At 48.7% G+C, this 24,631-nt stretch overlaps 1 protein-coding gene across 3 annotated transcripts in view; it reads right to left on the bottom strand.

The window, feature by feature from the left end:
* Window positions 1-7,191, bottom strand: part of LOC132323139 (galactosylgalactosylxylosylprotein 3-beta-glucuronosyltransferase 1-like) — a 28,070-nt gene extending 20,879 nt beyond the window's left edge. The window contains exon 1 of one of the 3 annotated variants that reach the window (XM_059838043.1): window positions 7,046-7,191. The gene's annotated coding sequence lies outside the window, so the exon portion shown is untranslated. The remainder of the gene's footprint in view (window positions 1-7,045) is intronic. The other 2 variants (XM_059838042.1, XM_059838044.1) reach the window with 2 other exon arrangements.
* Window positions 7,192-24,631: the final 17,440 nt, after the last annotated feature.

Genomic DNA, 24,631 nt, shown 5'->3' with positions numbered 1-24,631 from the left:
TGAGGATTCTGTATTAGCTTTAATGATTAAAAAATTATTTCAATGCTTAGTGAAGAAGATGCATGATCTATCATAGAAGCCGCTTAGCAACAGGACTCATTAAGACATGTATTAGTACAGAAAGATATCCTTGCCCCAGCGCCCTCTTGGAATGACTATCCACTCATCTAAACAAGATAAAGGTCTTTGCTGGCCTCCTCTGAGGCCAGAGGATAAAGCAGTCAACTGTGAAACAAGATTTCTTGGTTCTTTTTCTGCCTTCAACTGTGCATCAGTATGTGGATCTGGGCAAATAATTTCACCTGCTTCAGTGCCTCAGTTCCCCCACAGGTAAGATAAGCACAACAATGTATAAGCACTCTGGGGAAATGGCTTTCAAGCGCCTAAGCTCATTAGAGAAAAAACAACCAGCGCAGTGAATAAAGCTGTCTCAGCCCCTTGCTGGTAGTTTGTACTAACCACACGGTTCACTTTGTCCTCCTGAAGCCCCACATACAGTTAGCTAATTACAGGGGAGAAAAAAGATCTTCTCCTAGCTCCTTACCACCTGGTGGTAGCCAAGCACAGATGTTAAAACTTGTCATTTGGCTCAAAAGAATTAATTTTAGGCAAAGCATTTCTGGTTATCCTTCAAGGAAGGAAAGGGTCTGCCAGTTCTGGGGCAGGATCTAATTTTGTTCGAAGGAACACTGTTAAATACCACATCTGAGAGGACAACAGTAATACTTTGTGTTTTATTCCCAGAATAGTTCACTGAATCTCTCAGGCAGCAACATTCTTAGGAGGAAAAACAGAAGTGGGGTGGAGGAAGCAGGTGTAACAGCGGACATTTCTGTCCACAGTGAAAAAGCTGAGGCATTCCTGATTATTTGGCTTATATGCAGGACACCGCACTTCATACCTGGATGCCCAAGCCGTGGTCACCCCTTAGTGTGGGGTAAGGGTAAAGGAAACATAAATGAAAGGAAAACAAGGGAAGAAAAATAGGTGTAGGTGAGAAACTAAGGTGTGACTGAAAGTGATTCCTGAGGAAGGGAAAGGGAACAGAAGAAATGAGGTTGATGGGAATGCGAAAGTCAGAGATAGGAGGAGGAGGAATGAACAAGGGTGAGGGAGCAGGAGACCAAGTGGGACAGCAAGCAGGAGGCACAGTCAAATCATCTGAATGCTCTCTGAAGAGATTGCCTATTCTGTTTCTGCCCTTTTTTTGTGTGTGATCTTGCCTTAAAATTGCAGGAATGTGGCGGCACAGCACTGGCGCTCTGATTTATTAATTCCATCCCGTCCCACAAGCCCGTAAAACAAAAGCATCTGTGTTTGCTCAAGAAAAAACCATGAAGGGCCTCATTCACGTCAGAGGTGGAGAGAGAAGCTGGCAGATAGAGGAAAGTCATCGTCTCCTCCTTCCTTTTCACCTTTGTGTGGGTCTGGGCTGGGGGAAGGGCCTTGGGAGAGAAGGATCCAGGGGATGAAGCAACAGCAGGGAGAAAGTTAAGATCACCCTGGCATTTGTGCTAGAGAAAGTGGAGGGGAGACACAATGAACACAATGGCTGGACCAGTGAGGAAGGCAGCCCAGCATAGCAGAGAGGACAAGATCCCTTGCCGCCACCAAGGCTCACCCAGCGCTGGTCTCTGAAGTGGCACTTTGTGCAGTTTACCCCAATGAACGTCAGTCCCATTGCTGCAGTCACAGTCAGGGCTTTCATGAAGCCTAGCACTGTTGCCTAACTCATAGCTATGGACATAACCATAAAAATTAATTAAATCTGCCAGTCATAGTTGAAATACCCCTTTACAGCTGTTTTTAGCTTTCAGAATGAGGGAGGGTCAGGGCAAGATGAATGTTAACTATCCTGTTTAACAACTGGGGCATGAAGGGGGAGAGGAGCCAGCAACCTCTACTCCTGCCAGGCAAGGATCAACTGTGCTGTTTCTATCAAGAGGCACTGGGAGATTTTTGTTGGGAGCAGAGGACCTTGCTAAAACCCTGCCCTTAGGGACAGTGTCTTTAGAAGCCAGGCTGCCCTGCAACGCCCCAGGGGAGCATCACCTCAGGGGAGACAGGGTCTGCAAGTTACTGCTGCCTGCATGGCCCTTGGCTTTTCCTCCAAGTTCTCCCACACAAGGATTGCCGAGGAGCAATCCTGCTTTGCTTAGCAAATCACAGTTCCCATGTGCCCTGTACTCCCACACACAGACCCACCGTGAACTTAAGGAATGAGACAACACTGCTGCTCTAAAATCTTTTATCCAGAGCTGAGATTGCCCGACTGCTAACCCTGTTCAGCTCCAAGTAATCCCAGCACTTTGCTTGGCTAGAGATTGGCTGTACTGGGAATAAATGCCCTTGCTCTCATTGACAAGAGGTAACATCCAAAGAAAACCATTTCCTTTTGCAATGCAGCATTATTCATAGACCAGCGCCACATAAAGTTGCCAGGACGCTGGCAGTCTGCTAAAATCCACAACACGGGCAGGGGAACTGGCAGCGTAAGCACCACTGGACCAGCTCAAATCTCAGCAGAAGTTAACCTGAACCTGCTCCAGCTGACAAAACCCAAGCCTACAAGAGCTAAGTGTCAGCACACAGGCTGGAAAATACTTTTTTTTTGCTTCTGCCTGGAAACTAAAATATGCCCCGGTGATCTTCACTTAAACATGTCTGTGTCCTTTTGTCCTTCATCTTACATTGATCAGTGTTGGGGGTTTTGGAAGGTATAAAATATCCTATGCTAGAGGATGTGAGAGGTTCAACTCTGAAGATTTAAATATCTTTCAAGTCGACCGCCCTGCTCAGTGATGAACAACCCACTATCCATCACAATTTCTACTCTTCCTGAATCCTACACTCAGCACCAGCAGCATCTTGTAGCACAGAGTTCCTTATGTCACAATGCACAGCATGGGAAAATACTTATTTTTATCATCAAATTGCTACCTTTCATGTTTTCCTGAATGTAATCCAGTTCCTCTACTGAGAAAAGCCCTGTAGAGAAGCATTAGAGAAGGATTCATTCTCCCTCTTCTGTGTTGTCAATTGCTTTGTTTTTCACCCCAATGTCCCTCCTCATGTGTCTTTCTGAGCTATCTAACCCCATCTTAAGGAATCTCTCTATGTGTGCCAGGCATTAGTGGGATTACTTAATCAGAGCAGGGATGAACAGCAAACAAAATCTGAAGGTCCCTTTGTTGGAGCTGTGGATCCCATTTCTGTGTCTCAGACGTGGGAAGCTGTGTCTCATGAGGAAACTTAGATCACGTTTTATAAATCCCAGGAATTTGCAGAGTGCGATGTTTTCATCTCAGGCAGAAAGATATCGGACAGCCCCCACATTGTGTGGTGGAGGAGGCCAGCAAGGTAGCTGACCGAACACTTGGGAACACTGGCAAAGTAGATAAATTCGAGTTTTAAGGAAAGGCCTTTGGGAGCACTAATGTCACAAGACAGCAAGCTAGAAGAGACTTCAAACTCTCAATTATGAGCCTGCACAGCCTAAAACTCCATGAAAGATTAAAGGACCAACTTTTCATAAGTGTGCTGACCACGGGATGAGATGTAGTTTGGAGAGGTACCCCAGCCTGGAGGAATCAGTGGGGTCTGACCTTTCAAAGAACTGATCTTAGGCAGTCATGTGTGCACCCAAGATGAGGGTGCTGACAGCGCCAAGTCTCAGTCTTTTGTGGTACTGGTAGGTTTTAAATCACAATCCTGTTAGGCTGAGCTGCTTCCCAGCAAGTGCTTCCCAGAGACGCAGGGGCCTCTTGCCTGTGAGACAGATGATCTGGGGCTGTCTCAGCTGTGACGTGCTGAGCTGCCGTGTCTCCCTTGTAAAGAGGGGGTAGTCATCCTGACAAACAGCTCTGTATGTGGGCAGGGAGTGCTCTTAATGACATATGCAGAGTGCTTGGAGATCTTGGGATGGAAAGCGGTGCAGAAAAGCATAATGCTTATTATTAGGTAGAAAGGCCAGGAGCAAAAAGGGCAGAGTGATTTTAGACTCCTCCAGGGCCCTGGAGGTGTGTAGGACCCAGATTCTAGTCTAGCTGATTACCTCCTTTTTAGGCTTCTTCTTTTATTAGGAACAAATTAGATACAAGGAGGAAGGGGACAGATATCATCTTTCCTGTGTACATCCTGCAGAATAATTGCAGAGCTTTCTCAGAGCAATTTTGCATGCTCAGTAAAGGGCATCTTTGAAGCCTATCAAATATCTCATCCCTTGCAGGCATACATATGAAGGCTTGCAACACACGTCTTTATTGCTCCCAAGTATTGTGAACAGGAAAGACCATCAGAAGTGCTCAAGGCAAGGAAGAAAAGGCCTTGGAAGTAGTTCCAAGAGGTGGATGAAGTTGTGGGGTGGCTTCTTATGTTTGGAACAGGAACTCTGCCTCCTGAGGCATTGGAGGAAAGCAGGAGGTGACTGTGCACCAGCATCCTGGGAGAGGGGGCAGCCGAGGCTGGAGTTATGAAGGCACTGAGAAACACAGGGATGTGTAGAGCACTGTCATTGGCAGGTGATTATCGTGTGAAGAGGGTAGGAAAGCCATCCAGGGGTACAGCTGGAGACAATCCAATGCAGGCTCCTGCCAGCAAGCTGCCTGCTAGGGACAGCTTTGGTCTCGGACACTAAGGACATCTCCTGGCCTGCTGCTGAAGCAGGGTAAAGTTTCCTGCCAAAAAGTACCTTTACCAGAGCTTCAGAGGCAAGAAGAAAGGATGCTGGGTGCACAGGAAGCACAGCCTTGAGCTGTCCAGTATAACCTTGGACACTCTGCAGGGAAGATGTCATTAGAGAACACAGGAACTAGGCACCAAAATATTCCCAAACCATAGAAAGAATATGAATTAAAGGGCTGTACATTGTGGAAGTGTTTTTTCTCTTGCGTACATTTAGCTGCTGTATAGCTCTGTACAGCTCCCTAGGCAACAGTCTTCCCAGATGACACTGTAACAAAGCCCAAAGGTGCGGGAGCTTTCCTCATTAAAACCCTTCTGGTGGGAGCAAGTGTCCTCAGCCCAACTGCTTTGTTTTCTATCCCATGGCTGTTCAAGTGTCTTGCAAGCCAGGCTGAGGCCCTTTGTTGTAAAGGTGGCTGCATCTCAGCTGTGCTCTGTGTCAGCTCATTGAATTGCTTTGGGATTGCAAGGTTGCCTAGATGATTTCGCTATAATTATCATTATTATTATTATTACTACTACTATTATTGTTATTGCACTCAAAATGTCAAAGAAGGGCTTTAACTCGGTCTCACCAGATTCCTGAAACACCCGATAGGTCCTGTTAGCTGCACATCTACCTCTGTGCGTTAACTGCTCTGCAGAGCCTAAATTCAGTGCAGACTGAAGTGCCCTGAAAGCAACACCAAAGTCACTCCTGGGAGGGACGGGGGGAGGGAGGGCAGGAATCACAGTCACGGAGCTCCTGGCCTCACACCGGGCAGGCACGGTATGCGCTCAGCTACTGGCGCTGTATCCCTGGTGTGCCTGCCCACAGAGAGATTCCAGGAAACCACGGAGCAGGCACCAAGCAAAGGTGATGGAGCTCCCACAACCTGCTCCAGGGCACAGAGAAAAGGGGATTGGCAGCGTGCACGGCTGCAAACAGATGTGACGCAGGCTGTCACATAAAGCTCTGCCAGTGGCTTCCTCCTGCCCTGTAACCCTCTCTATTTCCTGAGACAGAGGTTCCCATAATCTCCTGCTGAGGAATCACATTTTAGAATATTGATGGTCTCTCTTTTGTGAGGCTATCCTGCTGTCTCTGTGCATCTATCTCCCTGCTTGTGGAAGTGCTATATGGCCCCTGTTCCTAGTCTATCTGAGGCTAGTGAGGTCAATGCCTTGCACTTCTGCTGGCTGTCCAGAGGTACAAGGTGTGAACCTCCCCATCCATTTTTCCCTTTTTGCACCTGATGAGATTTAAGCCCAAGCAGAACTGGGTGATCAGACTCATGTGTGAAGCTGCTGTACCTTGCTACATTCTCTGCATATGTGCTTTGCACAAGGAAGCCTCCTCTGGGTCCAAAACATGAGCTGAAAGCACCTGCAGTGGCTGCATTGCTCACTCTCCCCCACTCACTTGCTGAGCTGTGTGGACTTCAAGTTATCGGACGGGTATTTCTAGCTTGTCATTATTGCTCTGCTATGGTGATGCTTGGTGCTGCCCTGCTGATTCCAACATCCTTTCTCTCCAGCTGCACAGAAACTGCCCCTTGGCAGCTTTCCCTAAGGAGTTACTGAGGAACTGGCTGCTTCTCTCCAGATTTGCAGCACCTTGAGGGATTTCTCTCAGTCACAAATTAGCTGCTGAACCTCTCCCTCTCCTCCCCTGGCCCAAGGCTGAATGGGTCAGTGCCCGGAGCGGGAGGCCGAAAAAAAGTACTTTCCAACTCATCTAGCAAGATGCACCCCAAGCTGCTCCAGAAAACCAGCAACTGCATCCCTCGGCAGACACCCGTGTGCGAGACAGAAGTAGAACCGGACAGAACTCTTCCGCAAACCTCCTACTCTTGCCCTCTCCCAGTCCACGTCTCCAGAGCCCCTCACTGGGACGCCCACCTGGGGTCGGTTCCCAGCGAGGCTATCTGTGCCTGTACACAAACCCTCTTGTCGCCCTTCTGTAGTTTGGCTTCTCTGGTATTTGTCACCAAGAGGCGCAATAAAACCTCTCCGGGAGCGGCGGCGTGCCCGGGACCGGCGTTTGGGTACCCTTGCTCGGAGATCCCGGCGGCGACATTCCCGGGTGGACACACACCAGGAATGAAGGCATCTCCCCACACCTGGAAAATTCCAGCCTGGGACTGGGATGTCGCTCCCCTGGAAGGTGTCCGGACCAAGGTGCGAGGGGATGCAAGGACAGGGGCTCCCCGTCAAGCGCTGAACCGCTTCTGGCGCTGAGCAGGGATGAAGTTCGGGATACAGCTGCCGGTCGCGGGGCAGGGCACCCCTCCAGCGCCAAGCACCGGGGGACCGCAAGGTCACCGCTCGGCTGCTCCCACCCCCAAAGCCCCGGTGCCCGAGCGCGGGGTCTCCCGCTTACCTGGCGAGATGGGCCGGTCACGGCGGAGACGCCGAGGCGCCGGGCGCGGGGCGGCACCGCGCCGGGGGCTGCCGGGGGAGCATCGCCCGCCGCCGGGCGGAGGCGTGTCCTCCCTGCGCCCTGGGAACGGCACCGGCACCGGCACCGGGACCGGCCCGTCGGCGCTGCCGGCGGATGGCGGCGCCCGCCTTCAGACGGCGCCGGCGATGCGGCTACGCGCGGCGCGGAGCCGATTTAAGGCCACCCCGTGCCGGGGGTGGGGGGAGCGCCGAGGGCCGCCCGCAGCGGCTCCTGCGCGCCGTGCATCCCGCGGGGCCACCTTAAGCGGGGAAGGGGCGAGCGCGGAGCCAGCGAGGGGGGAAGGAATGGCGAGGAGGCGACCCGGGCCGGGAAGAGGGGGAAAGGCGAGCGGGGCCGGGCACGGCCGCAGCGCTGCCCCTGCCGCCCGCAGCGGGGCCGGGCACCCTCGAAGGGGGAGGGTTCCCTGTCCCGGCCGGCCGCTGCTCTTCCCGCCGAAGGCGAGGGGCGGGATGTTTTTGCCCGTGCCGAGGATCTCTGCCGCTAACCGGTGCGGGGGTGATTTCCCGCTCCGGCTGCTTCAAGAAAGAGCCACCTGCGATGGCTGTAACCCGTGCAGGTTGGCTATCTGTAAGGCAACCTAGAAGTCACAGCCCGAACCCAGCGGACACAGTGCTTCTGGAATTTGGTCCCGCAGTTGCTGCTTGATGCGCGCATCGCCACTGCGTGCCTCAGTTTCCCTGATGTGGGATGATGGTGATGTCGGTGCAACCACTTCCCACTGCGGCAGCCGCTGGGCCATTCCTTGCTCTGGCCACATGAACAGCCACAGCCAATGCCTTGTCTGGCGGCCTCTGCCTCGGAGCAGGTTAAATGGAAGCAGAAGACAAGCCCGCTTCAGTTTTCCCTTACCTACCTCCCTTGGGTGCTGTCTCTCGCCCATAATAAAGTCACCATGCTGCTTGAAGGGGGGTGTGACAAGCAGCTCTTCCTTCAGGCTCCCAGCTGGGGCTGGATGCACAGAGGGCAGAAGTGAGGGCTGTCACACCTCAGCCCTGCTGCAGGATACTTCTCCTTGCACTGGGCTGCACAGCACACATCTATCCCTCCCTTACCCTTCCGAGCGTTGTGACTGCCATATTCCAGGAGTTTCTCCTGGAGAGGTTTCAGCTCTCAGCAAACCATGAGGCACACAAAGCAGCACAGTCCCAGGCTCAGGTGGGGACCTGTTGATCACATTTGGCTTCAGGTAACAAAGCTCCTGCCATGGGATGCAGTAAACAGGGCAAAATGTTTTGAGATCCTTGGCTGGCAAGTGCTCTTGAAGAAAAAGAGAAGTCTGCCTTCTCAGGATAGCTGGCAGGTCTTGGCCACGTTTCTTTCTAGAGCAGGCATTTCTGAAAACACCTTGAAGAGAAAGATATCAAGTGACTTTTATAGCCCAAATGACATTTACAAAGTGGAACACAGATGCGAACCCAACACAGGCAAAGCATCACGCCACTGCCAGTGCCTTTGCTCACCTGCTTCTGCCTTTGCAAGGGGACATTCCAAGTGGTTGAGTTCAGTGCCCAGAAGGACTATGGCCATGCTCACCCCTACTGTGCTTATGGCTGTGTAGACCCACTGGCTGTGTCCTTCTGCACCTCTCCCCCAGCTAGAGCAGGGCATGGAGTGCTGCTCTTCACCAAGTGTATTGAGGGCTGCTCTTATTCTGCCCTGGCATCCTAGGCTGCCCTTAAGGTAGGAAGCCATCCATCCGTCCGTCCATCCGTCATGGAGGCTTGAAGTCCCCAGGTTGCACGGTCAGCCCAGAAGGGTTCTGTGTGCTTGTGGATGAAAGCCAGCATGTGGGTGTCAGGAAATGGCAAGATGCTTCCCCCCAGATGGCTCAGCAGAAGCCTGAATTCCTCTTGCACTACTGGCAGAAACATTACCCTGCTCCAAGAATGAGTTAGCTGGGTTGCTCCAGCTCTGCAGCACCTTGATTTTAGGAAAATCCACACCGAAGAAATTGATTGCCTACGCCTGCGAGGCATTGAATCAGAATTCCCTGGGAAAAGGCAGAGACTTTATCCTCCTGTGGCTGGGGGAAGAACTTGAGGAGGAGTTAATTGACTGATAATTAACCACAGGCAGCTTGGGTGGTTAGTGAGCTGCAGGCAATCCTTGGGTGAGCACCCTAACTCTGGGACCTCTCTAGGAGAGGTTGGTTAAGGACTTTGACTTCTGGGGTTCTCTCTGGAGTGGAAAAGCATGAAGAAGAGATCGGGTCCAAGGCTGCTGGAAACTCTGGAAACCCAGACCACTCAGACTTTGCTTACTCATGCTCCAGGCTCTCCCTTCTTATGTCCACAACCTTTGACATGGCTGTTTCACTGCCGCACACAGAACCACAATTTAAACAGTCTGTCCTATGGTTGGACTGGGGGTGCTGAGAGTCAGCAGTGCAGGAGGATGCTTCCCCTCATACCACAATCAGAGCTGGCTTCTGGCAAAAGCTGCACACTTCTGCAATGAAACTCAGTTCTGGGGCAAATGGGTCTGTGCAGAGATATTTTTCTCAGATAAAGCATCCACAGTAGATTTATGGGAGGGGACAGTGGAGTATCCAGTGTGCTACAGTCCTCTTTATCCCTCCTGAAGGCAGTGGCTGGGGCAGTCTGTGTTCCTAGCCACATGGCAGTAGAGCTGCTGCCCTGGTAAGACCTTCCTCCTTCCACTGCCACCACAGCTCTGTCCAGCACAGACACATGCAGCAGTCCTCACTGCAGTGAGGATTGCTCACTGCTGCTCTGGGTGGCAGCTCTTCCCTGGCATGCTGTACTTTCCTAGGCCATCTGCCCCTGTCTCTGCCCACACTTCCTCCACTGAAAGTACAACATGAAACTCCACGAAACCTCCATCCTGAGGCTGTCACTAAGCTAAGCTCCTTCCCAGCTGATAAGTGCTTCGAGATCCTGGGAGAGATGCTGTTGGAGATGGTAGCTTACAGGTGCAATCTGTGTGCAATTTATTCCTGCAATTTGCTTTTCTTGTTTTTTCACTGCCATGCTCTAAGGGGCCTGATGCTGTGTCAGCCTTGAGGCAGACCCACAGACCACATCCCTGAATCTTGCAGCAGTAAGTCACAGCAGAGGAAACACTGTGGAAAATGTTCACTGACTCGTGCTGCAAAGGAGGAAGCTGTGCCGCAGCGCTATGAGCCTCCAGAGTCTTACTCCATCTGGGCTGAGTGGCTGCAGCTGCTCCCCACTCTCCCGGCTCACCTCTCCTGTTGCAGCTTTTAGAAGCAATGCATGGTGCAGTGTGTGTCTGAGGCACCTTATAGGATTGGGGGAGCGAGTTGTTCACACTTCCCACCCTTCCTTTTGACAGGGGATTTGGCTACAGGGCAGCAGGGACCTTGCTGGTGTCCTCTGCTGAGGGAATGTGTGTGGTGCTGTGCTGTTGGGACCATCTGTTCGCAGCTGTGCTGAGAACTTGCCTCTTCAGTGCCCTCAAGGCAGCGGAGAAGCAAAGAGAGCCATTGCTGATTCCCTGCTGGCATGGTGTATTTCACAAACATAAGGTGAGGAAGAGCTGGCAGCAGCCCTGGAGGACAGCACACAGGGGATGTGGATTTGGTAGGGAAACCTACTGAAAAGTTCAGTCAAGAGTCATGCCCGCACCTGACACGGCCTGTGCAGCATTGCTAGGTAGTGGCATCACGCTGTCTCTGTGAACGCAAATCTCAAAACATTGCAAACACATGTAAATACAGATCTCAAAACATTGCAGACTAAAGTGAGTAAAACCTTCCCTCTGAATTGGGAAGGTAGCACCCTTTCTGCTGGAGAAGACAAGTTATTCCCTCAAAGTCACCCCTGAAATCCTTATCTGAGGGATGCAATGAGACGCCAGAGGTCTTGCTTGCCAAGCCCCTCCCTGGTCAGGCTACATTCAGCCCGATGGTATTTTCAGAGAGCTTGCTGAGCTGTCTTCTGCCTAGTCCACACCTCTGCCCCAGGACAGCCCCCTTCCCAACTCCTTTCCTTCCCAACCTTCTGGATGTGGTTAAAGTGTAATGGCAGGGGATGAGGAGGGGTGTCAGGTGCATCTCTTCCAAGGTCCAAAGCTGCAGCAGGGCCTCTCTCTCTCCTCATTGTAAATCTGCCTGAGAATATGTGTGGCAGAACAAGCAGTCCTTGATCCAAAATCTGCCATGCTTTAAGAACCTGTGCTTCAGCGAAGCAGCCAGCAGTTGCTGCCTGAAGAAGGCTGAGAAGCCACTCTGCAAAGCTCTGCAGTTTCATTTCTCTCCCCCTTGAAGCACCAGAGCTGTACACTAATCAAGCTATTTCTGCTACAAGCTTGGGAGGAAAGAAAGAGAGATTGTTAGTGTTAATGCTATTTTTAAATACTTTGCAGACTCTTGAATAGGATGATGATGGGGGCCGGGTAAGGACCCAGACAGAGACAGATTGATGTGTGGTAAACACATCTGCTGTTCTGCAGTTGGGAGGCAGCTCTTTCGGCAGCACCACTCCAAAGGTGCAGCAAAGAGCCGCTGTGAGGGCTCTGCTCACAGCCTCTGACAGGGCTTTGCCTTGGCGCTTCCAGTGCTCTCTGCTCCTTCCTCGGTCACCTGCAGAGCAGTGTCACTGCAGAGGGGCTTAGAGCCTGCAACCCTCCAGGAATCAGCTTCCAGTTGCACAGCATGAGTAAGGGTTGCTGCATGCAGGCCAGAGCCCTCACACACCTCACACACCTTCTGTGTGGGGGGAGCAATTGCCTGCTTCTGCATGTTCCTTGCACCCTAGGGATGGGGTCCGTCCGTGAAAGGCTGGAGAGAGCCTGAGTGAGTGTCTTCCCTCAGATCCTCCTGCCCACCAGTTAAAGAAGTGCAGATCTAAAGAAAGTCAGGCTTTGGTCTCATCCCTGCAGGAGAGAATGTTCCCATGTGATAGGGAGAGAACAGGATGGGAGCAGGGAGGTGAGAAGGAGGGTTGTACTGATAGAGAAGTTCAAAGAAACCCTGAACCATTGAGTTGTTTGGACAGGGGCTCCATGTGTATTCCAAAGATGGCACTTCAGCATTCTGCCTCTCTGGAAAAGTTTTGCAAAGGGAAGATATGATTTACCTTTTGATGGATTTATGACCCATTCCTTGGTGTCAAGCAGAGAGCTTTATCCTGAGGGTTGATCTCTATAGAATGGCTTAAAAAAGGAAGATGCTCTTTGTTAAACTGTCAGCTTTAAGAATTATTTCTGTGCCATTCTGTCAGTCTTGTCTCCATTAAATTCCATAAGGCTTTTCCTTAAAGGTAAGTAACTGCTTTTGTAAGAAACTAAATCTTAAGTGAGCTATCTGTTGAAAGCATGGGTGGATCCTTCATCCCATTGCAGTGAATCGATGCAGGAGTAGTTTTGAAAGCACTGTCATAGGGACCCTGACCTCGATGAGGAGATGTTGCCGCTCAACACACCCTGACCACAGCAGATCTCTCTGCACTGCCATTCCTAACAGCCAGTATTAATCTTGCATCCAGAAGGATGTGAAGGGCTCTGCTTTCCATAACTGCTCTACTGACAGTGATGTCAAATCCTTTTTCCAAAAGGCGGTCGTGACACGTCCTTTGTCTGCTCCTTCTGGGAGGTGGAGGGAGGCTGGGGGTGGAGAACAGAGGGCACTTGTCACCCAGCTCCTCGGCTATATGAGAAAGTGGCTTCTGTTTCCGAGCTTCTCTCTGCTCCACATCTTTCATCGACATCGAATTGAACAAGACTTTCTTTTGTCCAAGGGGAATGAATGGTCCGCGCGAGGGTCAAATAGCACCGCCTGCCCAGGCTGGGACCTGCCTCACACAGTATGGGCTTGTCCTGGGGACACACAATCGCTGTCAGTTGTGTGTGCCCCCGAGGCTGGCCTTCCCTCCTGGCACTGGACACAGGGGGGCAGAGTCCATGCATCCATCCAGCCACGGAAGGAGGCGAATGTCAGGGCAGTACTGCCCTCTGCAATGTTCAGTGCTGCATCCATGCAGCATCTAGTAGCTGGGGAGGGCTTTTCTGCACTTGGTGTCCCCCGCTTGCCGGGTTAGTGCTTGAATGCAAGTCTGAGCATGCCAGCAGTTCCATGTAGTCACAGCTGTGAAGTCATGTATGAAAGATCTACATGTTGAGGTCAGATAGGAAATTTCTCTTGATGTGGTGATGTTCTGATCTGGGTAACAGCTCTAGTTGCGATTTTTGGTCTTTAAATGAGAGGCAGCCACAAATCCCTATGGATTCTCCGAGTGAGCCACATGCCTCCTCCAACACAAACATGCAGAGTCATCTCATAAATGCGACAGAAGCTTTTGATCATTGTCTGCTAGAACAGAATCTGCTTCCTGCTGTAGGTTATGCATCACAGAAAGATGCATGCTGGTCTTTGCTGGTGAACACTTAGATGTTTGTTCATCTGGCCTTCTGGTGCGTATGGGGCCCTCTGACTACGTCAGCTATTGATGCCAGCCCTCCTGAGGCTGGGTAGCCAAGCCTGGGCAGAGCCTTCTCTCTTAGGAAGGCTGTATCTTTTGATGAGAAAGCAGAATTTGTCAAGGCAGAGAAGTACATGGTGTCCAGTTTTTAGAGGAAAAGGCAATGTCTTTTCCTCTAAGCCTGCAAGCTCTCCCTCAACAAGAACAGCCTCTGCTACTCCAGTGTAATCCTTAGGTTTCTGCTTCGGAGATAGCTTGGACGTTACAGATTCAATGCATTTAACATTCTTTACTTTCTGGAGATCTCCTGAGCACTGTTCAGGCCAAGGTGATTACAGCTGTGCTGAATGGAACAGCAAAAAAAGCCCAAGCTTGAGCCGAATGCCAAGACAGGCTGTTTCTGTGTCAATCAGCAATGAAGAAGTCTGTGTCCATGGGCAAAAACAGGACAAGAGGCTGCAAATGTGTCTGTGGAAGAACTAAGGACTCTTGGTGATTGCTGTATTATGCTACACCAGCAAATAGAAAGGCCGCTGTGCTGGGCTCTTTGTTAAATGCATCTCAACCTCTGAGCTGTCAGTTTTGAGTGCTTGTAATGCTTGGCCAGTTAATCATTTTTGCAACATGAAACTCTATTTCAGTCCTGAAATAGAGTATTGCAAAGTGTGCTAGACCAATGTGACATGACAATGACATTAAGAAGGCTCAGAAAGCTTTCAGACTGCTGGACAATGGATTATACTGCTGATGGGCTGTCTTTAAGAACAAGAGGCAGTGCTACCCAACCTGAAACAGGTGGAAAGACTCTATGAGCAAAGAAATGGGATGAGCTCATGAGCAGTGATATGGAAGTCCCTTCCTCTCCATCCCCCTCCATCTGTTGACCTCATCTCAGCACTGCAGAGGACATTCTGCGTGGGAGATTCAAACGTTAATTCAGACTTTGGGCTTGCTTGGCTCTCAGCACCTCGCCCACACAAATCCTGCCAATAGTCATTATTGTGATGTCTTCAGAGCTACTTCCAGTGAGAAATATTGGGAGAAAAGAGATGGGTGGATGTAATGTAATGTGCTGACACCACATGCACCTTGTACCCCACTCTTTATTTCAGTCTCATTTGTGATGAAAGGCCTCCTTGCTCTTTCTTTGCTTTCCATCTCAGAAGCAGCAAAGGATCAGGTCAGGGATAAGAAATGAACACAAATGTGCACATGCTCCCTGTATGTGTGCATGCATGTCTGTTTGTGCCTGTGCTGCTCAAAGAATAAAGTCAATGATGTCTCCTCGAGTAAGTCACGGGTCACCTGTCACCTGTCTTTGAAGGCCTAATTTTGTTGGACAAGACTGATTTTGTCAATAGGCCATCTATAAGAAGCATTGTCTTAAGAAGAGCTAATACTCTCAAAGAGAAAAAGACTACATATGTACTTTTGTATCCTTTAAGACTGGAATATTCTGGAAAGTTGAGTCGTGTGGCAATAGAACAGCACTTATTGCTCTAGCTATGTTATTTTAACTCCCTCATGTGCATAATCTGTTCTGGAATAAAAGTAATTACTCCAAAGTAAGAAAATGCTTTTATTCTAGAACAGCATCTCCCTGAGGGTGAATTATACTGGGAGCAGAGTGTGAACTAGTTCTTCCTGCCTTACCAGACTTTAGGATGCAAAAATTGTTTTCTGATCTGCACCAGAATAAAAATCAGATTATTTTGAGATTTTTATCAGTGAAAATAAATCAGCGAGATCAGGAAGAGCTCCTTAGCAGCCTACTGATCAGTATCTGCTGTGGGTGGACGATCCACAGTTTGAGGTCCCTCGACTCTCTGATTCATGGATGGACATTTACTTGGAAATCCTGCTTAGAGAGAAATGTTCTGAAAACACTTCACTGTAATAATTGTGTGTTCTGACTCTTATTGTATTTTTTTTAAATTTGAAATGTCCTTGTCCTTGAGAAAGTTTCATCTTTGATAAAATCAGTTGGTATTTTCCAATGAAACACTGGTTTGTTAAAAAATTCATGACCAGCCTTAGTAGTATTAGCATAGATTTAATGGTATAATTATCTAACTATAGTTATGCTGGTCAGTTCCCTGAGGTACTGAAGCTCTAAGCTCATTTCTTTGTGTGCATGCAAGCACAAATGATAATGCAAGTCGAGTAATCCTCTCCCCTGAACATGGGCATCTCATCTCTGCCCTGAAACTACCCTTGCTAGCGGTGCCCTGGAGCACTTACATGATCCTGCCGTGCAGCCCCCTGGGCTGCCCTTCTCCACACATATGCTAACAGCTGGCATTCCCCTGGGGCTCCCTCAGACCTTCACCTTCCAAAGCAGCACAATCCCCAGCCTCTGCATCCCTTACCCCCGCGCTCTGCGTTTGCAGCACTGCCAGCACCCAGGGCTGCTCTCGGGCTGGTGACCTTGAAGCAGCAAGCTCTCTTATGTCCCCACCAGCCTGCCTGCCCGGCTTGCCTTTGCCTTCCCAGCGCATCCTCCCCCTCCATGGCCGCACTTGGAGCTTGTTGGAGCATCTGCTGCCCCCTCCTTTGGAGTCGTGGCGAGCGCTGCGGCCCTCAGCGAACTGTCAGTATTTATCATGACATCCCATTAGCACAATTCACACTAATGACTGTGAAAGACGCATCCATTTCCATTTTCTAAAGGGCTTCCACTGGCTGGAATCCAGCTGCAGGGTGAGGCTGGGGAGGGTGGCAGGGGGAAAAATCTTTGTGTTAACAGAGCAAAGGGTACATATCATTAGCGAGCGCTCTTCCCTCCAGCGGCTCAGCGCTGCCAGGGGCGAGTGAGGGATTCCTCTCTTGGCAGCTCAGCGCTCCGTCGGGGCACTGCAAGGTGTGAGCTGGTTCGGAGAGGGCGGGAATCGCCTCCTTTTTGCCATCAGCATGGACAGAGCAGCTTTCTAGTTACACAGACTGCAATTGTCCAAAGCTGCCATTTCTCTCTGAAGTGCGTGCTGAGAGTTAAATCTGTGGTCGCGTGCCCAGTGTGGAAGAGCCAGGAAACAGGATGCAAAAAGTTCATGGTCCGGGTGTATGTGGTGGGGGGAGGGGACTGGGCTGGGGAATCATGATGCTGCCTCTCCCTACCCTACACAGCACTCAGTTCACCTGGTGTGCAGGTCTATGTATATATAAGGTCTCTGATTTGTCCTCCCCAAATGGCCCCAGTGAGGAAGAATTAACTTCTCCCATAGATCCAGCACTCCTACCCACTCCTTTACAACACCTTCCTAATCCAAATCCTGTTTGTATCCCTTTTGTCTGACTGAATTTGTCCCTTTTGTCTGACTGCAAAGGAACCGAGGGACTTCACTGTCAGTCTTGTCTAGAGAGGGAAGGGGTCCACGGGAGATGCTCGAAGCTCTTGCTATGTCATTCTAGGTGGAGTTCTGTTGCAGTGAGACTGAAAAATAATGGTTACAAGAAATCAGGTTTATATTCTGAGCCCAACACTGATTTCCTTCAGCAAGCCCTGGTGGGTATTTTGGTCCAGGTGAAGGCAGAAGAGCGTATGGCACTCAAAAACCCAGGGCAATCAAACATAGTGATGCCATTCGCTTCTTAGGACTTGAGACCATTTTGTCATTGTTCCTCACACATCCTGACTCCAAAACCTCCCACCCACTGCTGGCACAGATCACTCTGTGCTACCCAGCACAGAGGCTTCTATACAAGTGAAATAAAGTAGAGAGAGCTTCCATCTCTGCCATCAGGAAATTTTTCCACAACCCAGTGCAACTTTGGCCATAAAACTTACCTGATATTGAGTTGGAAATATCCTCTGTTGCTCCTAGCTTGTCTCCTGCCTCCCTAGCAACCTTGCCCTTTAGCTATTGATGAATTGCTGTGTTTGCTTTTTGTCATATATTATCCCACAAATATAGATTTAACTTCTCTAATACTTGCTGTAAATTTGACCTTCAAGCTCTCTGACTGGTCTCATCATTTTTCTCTGACCTCCAGTTCCAGAAATTGCGAGAATTGCCACAAGTACACAGCTGATGTAAACTCTTGCCAATCAGATTCCACCCCCCTCCTCTTTTTTAGGTGCCCAAAGCAACAAGGACCATTTTCAGCACCTTTTTATATTAAAACCTTCTGTTTAGTTGGTGCTTCCTCTCCCTAGGACCTACGCTGTTACTAGAAACATTTCACATATCTTCTATTTGCTGAGTATGTGCTAGCAATATTTTAGCCTTGACTTTTTAAAATGAATCCCATCTGGATGTTTCTTGCTGAGGTTTCCAATCTCTCTTACTCTGTTCCTGGTTTGCTTTGGTCTTCATTATTTCATCCCCAAGGAACCACAAAGGTTTCTGTAGTCCTCCTTTGATGTCTATCCTTGTCTCACTGCCTGTATACTTTCTTTCTGCATTTTAATTTGTTGAGAAGTTCCTTGCTTATCCAAATGGGCCCTATGCTGAAATACCCAGTCTTCCTGCTGAACAAGATTGTTTGTTCCTAAGGTCTCAATAATTTTGTTTTAAGAATCCATCAGCCCCCCGCGGTATCTTGGCCCCTCACAGCAGTTTCTTTTTCATACGATTCTGTCTGGAAAGTCTCTAAAAAATCAAAATTTGCACTGGGAAAGTCCAATGTATTAAGTGCTGTTTACCTTCCCAAACCTTCTCTAGATCTTAAACTCAGAGATTGTGTGGTCACTGTGGTCCAAACTACTTTCTGTGACATCATTCACCACCATTACCACTGTCTGTGAGCAGGAGCAACATTGCTTTATCTCTGCAGTATTTTGATGTTCCTAGGACATACCTGGGTTCCCTGTTGCCCTCCCAGGAGATGTCTGGATGGTTGATATTCCCTGTGAGGATCAGGGCATGCACTAAGGAGATTTCTGTTAACTGCTTTTAAAAAGCCTCAGTTACTCCTCGTCTTGGTCAAGGGGTTTATGATGGAACCCCAATGCAACCTCCTCATGTTTCTTTCTTTGCTCCTGCCTGTCCTTCCTAATGAACATCCATGACCTCCAGTTATGAGTAACATCCTACCACGTCTCTGTGATCCCACATGATCCTTCCTTGCTCACTGCAATCTGGAAGATGGAGAGGAAGCTGGGTGAAGGAACACTCAGTCCCTTCATGTGACTTCCCTTTGGGTAAGAAACCTCTTGCACCATGTTGGATCCCAGCTGTGTTCCCTTACATTGTGGTCATCAGCACTGTGGCACTCTGGTTCTTCTGCTGCAGCCTGGAAAACTCTATTGCCTGGTGTTACTGAGCAGAAGGAAGTGTTTTCTGAGGCATGACAGTAAAACAAAGCTATAAAAAACACAGAAAGATAGATACTGGGACGTTCAGATTCAGAATGAGTATAGAAATAATAAATAGGCCTTAAGAATAAAACGTTTTACAGCTATAACCTGTTTTTCACTGCTGCCCTCTAAGGAGATGGGTATTTTACATCATATGCTGTGACAGGGTGGTCTTGCTAAAAGCAAAATGCTTTGTGATGTGAGTGAGAGATTCATAGCACATTGGAGACTGGCTTGTCTTGCTTGTCTGGCTGAGCTTTGTGTGAAACTGATTATCTCTGATTATCTCTGATAATATGACCTGATGGCCAGAGGGAGCTCCACTACACAGCACTACAGCAGAAAGAGCTGTGCAAAGCTTGGTTAAACACTTCTGAGTAGTCTGAGAAACTCTGATGGAGTAGAGGGCTGCTTCCAGTCTTTCCTCCCCACAAGAAAAGCCGTTTGAAGGTCTTTTGATCATCACTGGATGGAAAAATTAGTCAAGAGGATGAATCAGGCCCTAAGAAGAAATGTAAGCAGGTGAATGGAGCTCAGGTGATTTTTGTCTTACATTTTGTGTGCCCAGTGGGAGGTTGCACATGATTCAGCAGGACCTTCTCTGTTTGATGTATTGAATGGCAGACAGCCTAAAGCCTTCTGGACTTCAGTCCACAGCTAAACCCCAAACACTTCCATCACTAAACTTAGAGATAAGAGAGAGAAGCGTAAGGAACAATCCCAGACAAAAAAAAACAAGGCAGGCGGGCTGATAAAACTAATCAGGCTGGCAATGAGGAAAAGCTTTATTGTTACTACCTGCGACTGAAGATAAACTACAGGCAAAATGGCAAAAGCCGTTTGGGCTGAGCAGGGAAGGAGGTGGTGAAGATTATGGGATGGAGCATTCCGAGGAGAATCTTTGAAGTTGATTTACTATGTCTCTGGCCTGAATGAAATCCCATGAAGCTCTGAACTGCACTTCAGATGTGGGGGGGAAAAAAACACCCTTCTTTTTAATTTTTTTTTGTAGGTAGAAACACACAGTTGGGGAGGGAACAGGGGATATATAGCCAAAGGGATAGCTAGCCAGAAGAGGTAAGATCTTTAGCAAGTTTGTAAACACATTTGTACACAGGAAGGCAGCAATGCTGGGCAATGCATGATATCAAAAAGACACGCTTCTTCCCACAAAACAGTCCTCCAAGCATGGGGTGAAGGAAGGAAGCAGCACAGCTCTTGGTGTCTGCAGCAAACAGAATCACTCTCTTTGCTGTCTCTTCACAGCACTCAGTGCTTCCCTGGTGCTTCCCTTTGAAGCACCACTACCCTCTGCTTCACTGAGGTGGTCTGCTACAAGTGCCAAGCAGAAGCAGGTACATGGCCATATGAGACCTAGCTAGCGTGTATGGCTGATTACCCTGGAGCTGGGATGCAAATGGAAATCTGCTTTGCCACCTTTGCAAGATTACACTGATGTCTCTCAGGGCCACAGTTGGCCTTCCAGCATCTCATGGATTTATTTCTGCAGCTCCAAGGGGAAGATATGACAGCCTAAAGGACCTCTTACAGAACTGACTACAGCAATGTTCAACCTCAGTGAACTTAGTCTGAAAACTAAATAGTCAAAGTGGGGATAACTATCAGCAGCTTTCTTTTCTACCTTCCCTGCTAAACATACACTGACTGGTTCAGAGAGTCAATACTTAAAGCATTTTAAGGACACTGGGAAAATCAAAACCAAGTAGTTTCTAAAGCTGGAGTTGTAGGGGAAGTGCTGAATTACTAGCTTCAAAAAGCAAGACAATTTTAGGGGTAGAAGATCATTATCAGATGTCTATTTTTGAATTTTTGCTTATTACCATGTTCCCTGACCAATTTGCTGAAAAAAAAAAAAAAAAAAGAAGCCAAAAATAAGAGAAGTAAATTAGATGGACGAATGTCAATGCACCTTTGAAAAGAAGCCCTGAGACCAGAGCCAATGTTGATAAGCTCTGACTTCAGGATACCATTTATAGCACAAATGTATATGACCAAAATAGGACTGGTCTCAGTAGCAAAAAGAAGGACATGAAGAACTTTGTATTTTATATAAGGAAGAAAATTTGCCCTTGGGAGCCACGGTACAGTACTGTAGAGAGGCTGCCTGGCACCAACACAGTTCTGCAGAGCTTTCAGGTCTGTGCTTGTTGCAGTGAGAGGCCAGCATCCTCCAGCTTGCTTAAATACACAGAGAGACACGGGTACACACAGATCAAGGTGCCACTCGGTTTCACAGTCCTGAGGTGAAAAAAGCCTTAAAAAGCCATAATAAAATGGTTAATCCTGGGGAGGATATAATCCATGCACACAGGGAGCGACTGTGGGTGTGCACTGCGCAGAGCAAGGGGGGCAGGACCGTCACTGTGTAGTGGCAATGGGCTTTTGCTTCCTCAAAAGTGTAATGGTTCTGCTGAGGGGCTGGTGGGTTAATTGTGCTGGCAGGCAGCCTGATAAAAGAAATTTAATTGCTCACGGGCTCCTGTGTAGCCAACAGCCAGTGAGAGAGAGGAGGAAGTGCTAGCTTTGGGGGGGGGGGGAAATGTTTGTGTTGCTTTAATGAGGAAATTAAAAATACTGGGATGCTATTCTGATTTATTATTGAGGTAAAGCTGATCACCATTCCTCAGGAAAAAAATAATCCTCTGATTGCATGAAGCCAGATCTAACACCAGAATATGCCAAACACTACACACAAATGCACACCTAATTGTTCAACACCATCAATGATTTTTTGCTCACAGTAGTAAGTTTAGACCCCTCTCATTTCCCCCTGGGCTATGTCCCTACCTTCAGCCCTAACTCACACAGGAAAGCAAGCTCAGCACAGGGAATGGTTTGCCTGGGGGTCAGGCAGTGAGTCAGCCTCAGAGTTTAGCCAGAGAACGTGTGACTTTCCATATGCTTGCCCAGACCTCTGGCTGTACTTCCTCCCCAAACCTGCCCCCAGGCCCTGGGTGGGATTTCTCTGTCCAGTGCAGTGTGCATTAGCAGAGAGGAGCTGCAGAGGGTCAGTCACTTTGCTGACAGGACACTGCTTCACCTGAAGGATGCCAGAATTTCCCTTTTCCTGCATTGATCTTCTCCTAAATGACTTGGGAAAGATACTGCCATGGAGGAAATGCTGACTACCAGGCAGGCAGCCTCGATGCAAATGTCCAAAGCGGCCAGGTCTTGGTGGCATTAATCCTTTCAATGAAAGATTGTGGCAATAAATCTGTGTGAGGGGCGGTGAGGTCTGATGCATGAAGACAGTTTAAAACAACTAGAGATGTGTACTGTAGCTTGTCTGAACGATTCACACCTGCCAAGTGACACCCACACATTTTATTGTGCCTGTCAGTCTGCCCAAGCCCAGAAGGGAGGAAAAAAGCTGGTTTTCTTTTTCTCCTCAATCCTCCTGTTACTGCCCTTCTGGGCATTGGTGGGGCAGGCAACCTGCCTTCTCCCACTGACCCATTTGCTGAGGTCTCTCTCGTGCTGAGATACTGTGTCCTGAAAAATGGAAGCCAGGCTTTGAAAAGGGCCTCTGTGAAGGGTAGCAGACATGCAGTGAAGAGCCATTGTAGCAGGGCTTCCCCGGGGCACAGTGGATGGAAATGTTGTCTTCAAGAAGCGGCACACAAAGATCACAGCTTTTTATAGCTCTGACCTCTTCAGACCAAAACTCCAGGTCGGAGGAATGTTTTTTTTCCCGAGCTTCATGATTTGTGTCTGACTCCAGGTCCTGCAGCATTGATGCCTGTCTGAACACAAGACACATCTGTGGCATGAAGGACTGATCTTCCCCAGTCTCACCTCCCTCCTGGAGCAGAAAAGGGAGTGAGGGCTTAAAAGAGGCATATTCTTCCTCTGTCTCTCTTTTCTTACTTCCTTGCATTCCATCACCTTCTCTCAGGAAGAAGATGAGAGACAAATAGAGAATGCATCTACATATCCTCCTACCCCCCACTTCAAGCACAGAAAAATGCAATGAGAGCAAATTGTGCCCTGAGTTACCTTTACCAAGACCTTTTAGGCTTGGGAAGGGAAATAGGCTGCTGCCAATGCCACCTTGAGATGCAGAGTTTCAGAAAGGAGGGAGAAGAGCTCAGCCAGGAGCTGTAGGAGTAGATCTGGAAGAATGAGGTTGCTCTGGAGATGAGGGTCTCCAGAACATCTGCAGAAAAGACAAGGGTGCATAGACATGTTTTGGTGGTAACGTGGGAGAAAGTACAAGTATCAACTGAATGAAGCTTAAAGGGGAAAGCTGGGAAATCTTCATCTTCAACAGGGTCCAAATCACTTTGGCTTTATGCATCTTGAAGCAATGAGTGTAAGGTCTTTTTTAATTCCTCCAGCCACATATGTGGATGCAGATGGTGGGAGAATGTCCCTTTGCATATGTGTGTGTGTGTCTGTGAGGATGAGGGAGTAAAAAATGCACAGTCATCTTCTTTGCTTGTCTAAGGTATGTGGGAAGGCATCTGACGCCGCATTTGGGGTTAGGCACTCCACCAGAGAGAGAAGCAACTCAAGGCAAAAGTTGGAAGATGACACAGCTGCAGGGAATCTCAATGTAAGCTATATAGGGGTTTCATAAATACTGCTCCTCTGGTTCTCCGAATGACAGCAGGTTGTGCTCCATCTAAAACCAGGGCAGCTCAGAGAGGTCTGGCAGGAAGACAAGAAGGGGTGGTCCATCAGCCTGGCTTAGCACTATATCATTTAAACAGAGCTCTGCCTTCGTATCTTCCAGGGAGATTTCATGCAGCTGATTTAACATCCTAAATAAGATATCAAATATTAATACAAAATATTGCCTCTACCTCAGGGACTCAGAAGCTGTTCTTGCCATAAACTCAAGGCTTTCATTAAACAGGCTGAGGCTGCAGCTGTATTGTACTTATAGAAACAGATCACTTTTCCTGTGTCAGGGCACTGCTGCGATAGAGCTTTGAGAGAGGGAATATGAGAGAAAACAGTATGGAGCAAAAGAGATGATGGAAGAAGACATACAGGGAACAGAAAATGGAAAGTATCAGCTGGGGAAGGAAGGATCAAAAACAGGAATGAAGGTGTACTGGTGATGGGAAGGAGAAAAGAAGCAAAAGAATGGAAAAAATACGCGGCAATTATGTGGCAAAAGAAAGAGAAAAGCTTGTTTCTGATTCACGAGGCTAACACACGGTCCTGAGGGGATCACAGAACTACTCTGGAAATTCTGGGAAGCCACATATGATTAATAATTAGCTGTAAGATGGAGTTGAATTCTTTTCCTTTTGTCTTTTTCCATGCTTTTGCCTTTACTCAAGGAGATTGCAAGGAGAAGTTCACCAGATTGACCTTCAGGAGCCAAACCCTGGGCTGGCAGCAGAAAAACAATACCTGGGCATTCATACCTCAAACAGGAGGTGAGTTGCTGTGGTGGCCTCTGGCAAGTGGGCACTAGCACATGGTGTATCACTGCTGGGGACGCCTCATAAATGGGGCAATTCCTACCCTCCTGTGGTCTGGGCTGTGCAGCCAGCCTGGCTCCATGACTAAACCAGCCCCAGCTGCTTTGGAAGTACTATCAGTGCTGTTTTGTCCTGTGAATTAAAGATCTTTCCTGGCTCTGTGGCTGCCTTTAGTTGGTCCTGCTTTGTACAAATTCTTTCCCTGCTTCACTACAGCACAATGCAATACCAGCAAATAATCCCAGAGAGTTTTAGCAGAAGACAGACTATCAAAGGAGAGAAGTGAGTTCCACACTCTCCACAATGCTATGCCACAGGTGATCTTCTACTTGTGTTTTGCTGATTTTTAGGG

Source organism: Haemorhous mexicanus, chromosome 2, assembly GCF_027477595.1.
Source record: "Haemorhous mexicanus isolate bHaeMex1 chromosome 2, bHaeMex1.pri, whole genome shotgun sequence".
Taxonomy (NCBI): domain Eukaryota; kingdom Metazoa; phylum Chordata; class Aves; order Passeriformes; family Fringillidae; genus Haemorhous; species Haemorhous mexicanus.
The sequence above is the reverse complement of the archived record's forward strand: the minus strand, read 5'-3'. Positions and strand labels throughout refer to the sequence as shown.